This window comes from Anoplophora glabripennis, unplaced genomic scaffold, assembly GCF_000390285.2.
Source record: "Anoplophora glabripennis isolate ALB-LARVAE unplaced genomic scaffold, Agla_2.0 scaffold79, whole genome shotgun sequence".
NCBI classification, from domain to species: domain Eukaryota; kingdom Metazoa; phylum Arthropoda; class Insecta; order Coleoptera; family Cerambycidae; genus Anoplophora; species Anoplophora glabripennis.
In genome coordinates, this window is record NW_019416623.1 from 704,987 (window position 1) to 714,687 (window position 9,701).

The window sequence follows — 9,701 nt, forward strand, 5'->3', positions numbered from 1 at the left end:
ATCTATGTGTACCGTATATACATTATTGTCTTTATCTATAGATCTTTTATCTTCTCCAAATTCTCTTATAAACATATTCGCGTATATTTTTTGTTTAAGCGCAGTACCCATATCAAGTTATTAAAATCACTATAAGCACGTTTAAATGTCTATTAGAAACCAATTGACTAGAAAATACCACTACATGTTACGCTGTCCTTCATAGGATCTATGTACATCTTGAATACACAATTATGTTATTGTTTTATTATTAATTTCACCTTCTAATTGCAGTGTCGCATCGCTTACTTAGTGTGGACAATTTGTGAAGAATATTTAACAGAAGAAAGATAGTTACGTTAAATATCGACTTGTTATAAGTTTAGGGAAGTAGCTATACCTATATAAAAATTTGACAATTATTTATGCCTACGAAAGTGAAATATATTCAGGGACTAATCCATTTCATTCAGTAAAAATCACATTTGAGAAAAGATCGTGTGATTCATATATTAATTTTCTTAACACTCCTGGAATTTTACGTGAATCTTATGGTGTGTGAATTACAATCAGGAAAATACTTTTTTAACACCAGTAATAGATAATTTACAAGTATAATTCGTTATGTTGCAATAGTCGATATTACAATGCTATTACCAACCGCAAACCAGTTGGGAGAAATGTATGTATAACTGTTCCCTGTTGACTGGGATGAACTAAATTTTATATATGGAAAATCCATACCAATGGCTAAAACAACAACTGGTGGCAATCGGCGACTATTTATTTTTGTATTTTCGTTACTGTATTACCTTTACATTCAAGAACTGTCTTTATTATGTCATACAACAAAGCAATTAAAAAGTACGTTATTCTTCCTACCTATAACAAATGCTGATTTTATAGAGGGTGTTCCTAAATTTGCTAACGATATTTTCACGACGAAGAGTAGGTACATCCAAAAATAAGGGTACTTTTTATACAGGGTGGCAAATGAAAACGACAGAGGGCCATTTTCAGGAACTGCGTCAAGATTGTAGAAAAACGCTCAGACCCGTCGATTTTAGATTAAAGGGGGACATTCTTTGCTGGTATTTTTGACTCCGCCACATTCACCCCCAAGCAAGGGTAAGCATCACCCCAAAATATTTAAATGGCATTGAGGGTTGTGTAACATATCTTTTGAAAGCTCTTACAATTATCTCTACAACAGACTTTAAATTTTATAATTCCGCCCAATACTTATTAAGAATTTTGATTTTAAAGTTGAATCTTATGTACAAACAATTAGTAACAGTAAAAATGTCAGTCATTCGAGTTAAGTACGCCAATGGTATAAATTTAGTATTTCTTGCGTTACATTGGTTTTTGGCGATTTGTTATCACTTTCGTAAAAAAAACACAATTGTAAAAAACAGAAATGAATGCTATACACACACAATGAACGTAAAATTAGTGGATTCCAAATTATTTTCTAGTATTATTTGGAAGCGTTGGTTGGTAGTTTATTTAATTGTGTTTTTGAAAATTAAACACTATGGTTTATTCCATTGCGGAAAGGGTAGATATCATTTCGCTTTACTTTATGAACAATAAATGTGCGAATAGAACAGCTCAGCTATTTAATGAACAACATCAAGATCGACATGTCAGGAGGAAGTATGTTCTAGAGTTAGTAAAAAAATTTCAAGAGACAGGGAACGTAGCCAATAAAAAACGAGAAATTGAAAAACCTATAGTTAATGAAGCTAGTGAAGTTGCAGTTTTGGGACAAGTTCATCTTGATCCTACATTAAGTACGAGGCAGCTGGCATCTGTGTCTGGGATCAATCGAACTAGCATACAAACCATTTTGAAGAAGAATAAATTCCATCCATACAAAATACATTTAGTCCAGGAACTTCATGAGGATGATTATGACCGCCGTTTGCAATTTTGCGAAATAATGAGTGAGCGAGCAGGGAACGATCCACAGTTCCTTTTTAACATCTGTTTTTCTGATGAATGCAGTTTTTTCTTGAACGGGACGGTAAATCGTCACAATTGCCGCTATTGGTCCGATTCAAACCCAAGAGTTTTTCACGAGGTGCATACACAGCAACCGGAAAAATTAAATGTATGGGCTGGAATTTTCGGTGACCGGCTGGTGGGTCCTTTTTTTCTACCTGGTAATTTGACTGGCCAAATGTATTTGCAATTACTGGAAGACGCTATTGACCCTGCCTTGACTGATATTATTGAAAATGTTCCAGAGTATGATGAAGATCATTTGATTTTTCAACAGGACGGTGCTCCTCCGCATTATGCGTTAATTGTCCGTCAGTATTTGGACCAACGTTTTCTACGGAATTGGATTGGGAGAAGAGGCAGCATTGAGTGGCCTCCACGATCACCGGATTTATCGCCCCTTGATTTCTTTTTGTGGGGATACCTAAAAAGTAAAATCTATAAAACACAGCCAGCGTCGCTGGAAGATTTGCGTCAAAGAATCGTCGACGAATGCCGTCGAATCACTCCGGAAATGCTTCGGAATGTGCGCGAACGTTTCGAACAAAATCTTTATTCTTGTATGGAAGCGGGCGGTCATCAGTTTGAACATTTAATCAACTAAGTAGTAAGTAAGCAACTAAACATAATTTAAAATTTAAAATGTATTTTTTTTTTCAAAGTATTGGGCGGAATTATAAAAGTTAAAGTCTGTTGTAAAGACAATTGTAAAAGCTTTAAAAAGAAATATTACTCAACCCCCAATGCCATTTAATTATTTTGGGGTGATGCTTACCCTTGCTTGGGGGTGAAAGTGGCGTAGTCAGAAATACCAGCAAAGAATGTCCCCCTTTAACCTAAAATCGACGGGTCTGAGCGTTTTTCTACAATCTTGACGCAGTTCCTGAAAATGGCTGGTATATTTCTTCTGAAAATTGATGAGTTTGTTCAAAACATAACCGAACTTTACTTTTTTAAACTTTATTATTAATTTTATACATTATTGGTCCTTGTCTCCTTCAAAGTACTCCCCTCCTCTATTCACACACTTTTTCCATTTCACGAAGAAGGCCTGCATAGCTTCATTTGAAATGGCCTTTGAAGTCTGTGACGAATTTCGTTTGATGTCATCGATAGTCTGAAAACGGCGTCCTTTCAGTATTGATTTTAATTTCGGAAATAAGAAAAAATCGCAAAAAGCCAGATCTGGAGAGTAAGGAGGGTGATGGAGGACAGTAATCTGAATTTTGACACAAAACTGACGAATTGATAAAGCGGAGTGTGCAGGTGCATTGTCATGGTGCAAGAAGCATAAGTTGTCTCGTCACAACTCTCTTCTTGCGGATATTTTCATTTGATGTTGTAAAACGCCTTGACAGTACACACGATTCACTGTTTCACCTCAAGGCAAGCAATCAAAATGCACAATTCCATTAAAGTAAAAAAAAACAGTGAGCATCACTTTGACATTGCTTAAACTCGATGTATGTTTTTCATAGCATGAAACAATTGAGATGTTAACCTCTTCCGCAATTTCTCTGACAGTCAATCGGTGATTTGCACGCACCATCTCCGTAAGCTTGTTTCAAAAGTTGACACGTTTCCGTTTTCGACAGTTTCAAGCAAAATTTTGCATTGCATCGTTGTTCCAGAAAATCATATTTCAAATCGTTACTACCACCTAAACCAGTTGTATTCAAATAACAATATTATTATTATTATTATTACGTAATAGCAAGGACGGAGGCAAAGCCTATTTAGTCCAATAAAATATACAAAATGACAGTTAACAGCTTTTAGAGTAACAGTAAAATAAATAGCTAACATAAAAGAAAAAGAACAAATAAGTATGTGAACAGAATACCAAAATAACAATATAAATCACAGCTAACTAGCGAAACAGNGACAGTAATATGATTTTTGACACAAAACTGACGAATTGATAAAGCTGAGTGTGCAGGTGCATTGTCATGGTGCAAGAAGCATAAGTTGTCTCGTCACAACTCTCTTGCGGATTTTTTCATTTGATGTTGTAAAACGCCTTGACAGTACACACGGTTCACTGTTTCACCTTGAGGCAAGCAATCAAAATGCACAATTCCATTAAAGTAAAAAAACAGTGAGCATCACTTTGACATTGCTTGAACTCGATGTATGTTTTTCATAGCATGAAACAATTGAGATGCTAACCTCTTCCGCAATTTCTCTAACAGTCAATGATTTGCATGCACCATCTCCGTAAGCTTGTTTCAAAAGTTGATACGTTTCCGTTTTCGACAGTTTCAAGCAAAATTTTGCATTGCATCGTTGTTCCAGAAAATCATATTTTAAATCGTCACTACCACTTAAACCAGTTGTACTCAAATAACAATATCACGAAAACTAAACAATCCAAGAACATTGTGGTTACACAGGAGGTTATGCGCAACGGAGTATCACTAAGTATCTCCATTAGCATGTAATTCAAAAAGTTCTATTATTTTCTGAACAGACCTCTAATACCTTATAATGATGGATAACTGATATATTTTTTGATATTCATAGGCGACGGACATTGAGAAATTTATTGTTAGGTACGTTACACATGCATCCTGATATGTACATCTTATTTTCTCGAAAACGACTAGAAGAATACATTTTTTTCTCTTAATAATCCATAAGTCAATATGTTTCTAAATATTTCAAATGTGAAAAAAATAAATAAAAAAATGAAACAGTAGTAGTTACACCCTCAAACTACACCTTACGCAACATGTATCATTTGAACAAACTGAGTAAATTAGTATCCAGATGCTCTAAATTTAAAATATAAATAAGATATCTCAAAGCACTATTAAGATATAACAAAAGATGTGCCATCTACAATCTTATTATTCATTACTGGAAGTATATAAAAAAGTAGCCTTACTTTCTAATGCAATATACATCCTAAAAGTATCACCCTGTATATCTTCTATTAGTAGAAAAAAATATTGTGTAATTCGCATGAAAAATGCCTTATCACCCCGAGACTGCAAAATTCCCACATATGAAAAAACTGTTCTTTACATACTTGTTGCGTAAGTAATTGCGGTATTTAATGAAAACCATCCCAGAAATGATTATTATATCAAGGTAATTGTTGGGCAAATTTGACAATTTATATGATTACAGCCAAATTTTTTCATTTCGAAAACATCAGATTTGACATATTTACTAAATAAATGATTTTTTTATTAATTTTGAAATTTTATGTGAATCTTGGGGTTCGTGACACTAAAGTAAGAAAAGCGAGTGTTTATATCAATGAAGGAATAACCTACTACGTTAATTTTGTAATAATAAAATTTAACAAAGTGATAAAGAACTTTCTATTATTACTTATGTTTAATATTTATCATACTCTGAGAAACAACTACTCTGCGGACTACAGCCCAGTCCAGCATTGAGTTATACCAGCAATATAGACTGTGTCCCAAAATGATGGAATATAATTCATATTTTTTTTCCAGTTCAGATTTTAAAAAATCGCTAAAACAGGTAGTAAATAGAAATTGTCACTTTTCTGCAATATTTTCTTTTTGAGCTATGTTTGACAAACCTATAACATTACAGACATTTGTTTTAATATGACGCTCTATAGTTTGTAGAATAAAAGATAATCATTCTAAAGATGCATTCAGCGATATAAGGTTATACCTACTTTTTTATCACAGTTGTCAAAAAATGTAAAAAATTGCCTTTTATGTCGAACTTACGACTATTTCAAACAATCATAGTCTTTTCTGTGCTTTAAAAAACGTACTTATTTATTATTTCACAATAAGTATCCGGACCAGAGAATTAGACGAGCTATAATAAGTACAGTATCCAAAGATTTTGAATAAACCGGAAGGATAACAGATTTATCTGAATCAGGAAGGCGAAGAACGGTAAGCGAAAGTGATCGTCAAAATGTGATGCTCGCCGTTACTGAAAATCCTCACTCATCTTTTAGATCTATCTCAGCCAACTTCAACTTGTCGAAGTCCTCAGTTCACAGAACTCTGAATCTGAAGTCTCAAAGGTGGCATCTTTACAATGTTAACGTCTTACAAGAACTATGGGCACATGACACAGACAGAAGATTGCAGTTTTGCGAGGAAATAAGAAATTTATTTGAAATACTTAACTTAAAAAATCACATAATTTTCACTGACGAAGCAACTTTTGGCTTAAACAGAAACGTGAACAGGGAAAATAATAGGTTTTGGAGCCCAGAAAGTCCGCATTGGATGCAAGAAAAACATACACAACGGCCGGAAAAGTGAATGTTTGGGCTGGAATAATAGGAAATCGCATACTGGGACTAGGGCAATTTGACAGGCATCATTTATTTGGAATTTTTGTGTTTTCAGCTGATTCCAGCCCTGGAATTAATTTTTCCTAACTGTAAAGAGCACGACATGCCTACTGGTGATGTTTGATTCCAACAAGATGGTGTCCCTCCACATTTTCGCCTCGATGTAAGAAATTACCTTAATGAAGTTTTCCCAACTCGATGGATAGGAAGAAGAGGGCCGCTTGAATGGCCTCTACGCTCCCCTGACTTAACCCTACTAGATTTTTTTGTGGGGTTATCTAAAAAGCAAAGTGTATGTGAACAGACCGGATACTATCGAAGGATTGAAAAATCGTATCAGAGAAGAAGTTCGAAACATAACACCGAATGTTATTCAAAATGTAACTGATAATTTTGAACACCGAAATGGGCATTGTGCAATGGTTAATGGGGGCCACTTTGAACATTTGCTATAATAAAATAAATAGTATGTAGTACTAAATAATTGTTTTCACTTAATTCTTCAATTTTTTGACATCTATGACAAAAAAGTAAGTATAACCTGAATTCGTCTTTAGAAGGGCTGTCTATTTACACTATAAAATATAGAGCGTCCCATTAAAAAAATGTCGGTAATGTTATGGGTCTGTCAGTCATGGCTCAAAAAAATAGAAAATATATCAGAAAGTGACAATTTCTATTTACTAATTGACCCGTTTCAGCGATGTTTTAAAATGTCAACTGGAAAAAATATGAATTTTATTCCATCATTTTGGTACACAGTGTACAACAAATAACTAAAATTATAAGTCAACAGAATTACCAGAAATAGACAGGTTTCGAACTTATTTGCTCTCATCAGTATGACAAAGGTGAGACGACCGACAAATGAGGTGTCATTTATTGATATATTTTTAGTACGGATGAGGTTATAACCTATCAAATATATCATATTGTCATTGTTTATGTAATTCAATGACTGACGGAGCTCTAGTCAGCAGAGCAATTGCTTCCCATAACATCATTAGTTAAAGCTTGTGTTTTACACAAGAAATCACACTTTTAGTAAGAAAATGATAGAACAAGTATATCCATCCAGGAAGTGACGAAGCTTAATGCTAAACTAGAGCAACTTCCTTTAATTATTCGCATGAAAGATCACGGAGAACATATAGACATCAGAAAATGTACGTTTCCTGTTTTGCCCACCAAATTTGTAAAGATACTCGATAATAATTGTGATTAATGCATGTGTTTAATAGTTTCCTAAATGCATTCTGAGGGGTGTGATTATGTTTATAGTATACGAGATAAAAATTTGCTTTGTTTTTGCTTATTCTGAATGTATTGTCAGTTGTCTTATACCCTGAAGACAACTTATATAACTGGTACAGTGCAGATATATTGTTTCTAATTGGCTTAGATTTTATAAAAAAAGTACGTATAAATCAGTAGGTCGATCTTTGCCATTCTGTACAAAGCAATAGGTATTGAGCAACAGTGACAATTAAGATGTGACATACTTTGTAGGTTGTATCTCGCCCACACTGAAACTACGTTTATTAATGTTTACTAATATATTCAAAATTAAAGGATCCTGAATTATCTATCAACGATGTGAATTGGCGTTCATTGTAAATTGTTTGGACAGCCCGAGACAGAATTAAAAAAGAAACATTTACAAACGGTCCTCAAAATAGATTTAAATGTCAAAATTAAAATAGTTCTTTTTGAACTGTAAGAGTTATTATCAAAAAATTTTTTCTGCTACTTTGCGTAAAATACTTTATGCCCCTAAAGTAAGTAAAGTCAGATTTTTTGCACTAGTATGTAAAATATGTTGTTTACTTTTTCATTTTTTTGTATAGTACCCATTTTTTGCTCTAGATAAATAAAAGGAACACTTTCCTAATATAGAAGATTTTTTGCTTTAATTATGTTAATCCAACATCAATAAATTGGCGATACAATCCACGAATGTCAATCAAAATACTGATCAGTCCAAAAAATATTACTCATTATTAAAAGAATTTTTAGTCGCACATTGATTTTACAATACTGCAGATGCTTTTAAATCGATGTCGCATAACAATTAAAAGGTTTCTCGATATTCTAATGTGAAATGGACATATTGATAGCATCATTAAATAGTCTGTTTACCATTCACTTATGATTATAATATCTTGTAACGTCATAATAATAAAATACTTACGGTTATAGGTCAAAATCCAAGAAAATAATAAACTTTTTTAAATAATTCCTGTATTTAATTGATAAATCCGCACACGAGTTCCGATGATGTTAATACTTTAGTAAGACACTGTAAATATCTCAATTAATTAAAATAAACACTTGCCGATTATCACCACACGTCCGTACCAGCGCGTCTTTTCTGTGTCAAAGTCTAGATCAAATTAATCGACGATTGTGTCCTCGATCGAGTGTGCACTTTTAAAAATAATAAAAGAAACTCACTTCCCCGGGTCCCTAGACGCATTCGACATTTCCCTCACTGATTCATTTGTCATCTGCCACAAAACGGAACAAGTGCAACGCGCTGCCCACTTGACAAAAGTAGGTATCTCGAAATATTACTCAGCGCCGATCTTTTTGTTTGTCTTTTTCACGCTACAATAAAAGGAAGGGAACGGAATGAGAAAACGTGAATGATTTGATAGAATAATGTTACAATACAATTAGACATACCGGGAGTTTGGGAAATCCTACAAGACGCCCACATGCCATGGGCGGTTCGTGGAAATGGGTGGAGCGGATAGAAAGTGCTTGGCAAAAAACTACCGGTATCTTAACCAATTTCTAGGACATAATTCGGTTTTGACGCAAGTACGCGGTTTATATTTATAGCCTGTGTAATGATTAAGAAATATGAATAATTGAATAATTGAACTTACAAATAATTGCAGTGTTAATAATGAAGTATGTACATATTTACCGTATGAGAATATTTTTTACAGATTTTTTAAAAATTTCGTTTTGCCAAACGTTTTTGCATAAATAATAATGGACAGAAGCAATTGTGTGGTTTTGTACGTGCCAAATTGATATATTTTCCAACGAAAATCTCCTCAGAATTTCGAAAAAAAATTACCAGTATTTTAACAAAATTTTATAGTCTGAAGTTATTTATTTGTGAATTAATTTTAGTATTTTTCCTGTTTATTGGGTATTCTTTATTTTATTGAACTAATTTTGTGTAACCAAAAATCTGAGACTGAAGAAAGTAGACAAATAAAAAACGCACACCCTTCTATTATAGTTAACGTTTCGAAAAATCAGTCTGTTTTTTATAGTTTAATTTAGCATATTTTATCTGCTTCCACAGCAGATATCAAATAATGTTTATTCTATTATTACTTACCCACTTCCTTTAATATTAATATATCTTTCTTTTCTCTATTATTTTTTGTAAGAGGCC

At 33.4% G+C, this 9,701-nt stretch overlaps 1 protein-coding gene across 1 annotated transcript in view; it reads right to left on the reverse strand.

The window, feature by feature from the left end:
* Positions 1 to 8,930, reverse strand: part of LOC108917163 (serine protease gd-like) — an 89,590-nt gene extending 80,660 nt beyond the window's left edge. The window contains exon 1 of the mRNA XM_018723642.2: positions 8,478 to 8,930. The gene's annotated coding sequence lies outside the window, so the exon portion shown is untranslated. The remainder of the gene's footprint in view (positions 1 to 8,477) is intronic.
* Positions 8,931 to 9,701: the final 771 nt, after the last annotated feature.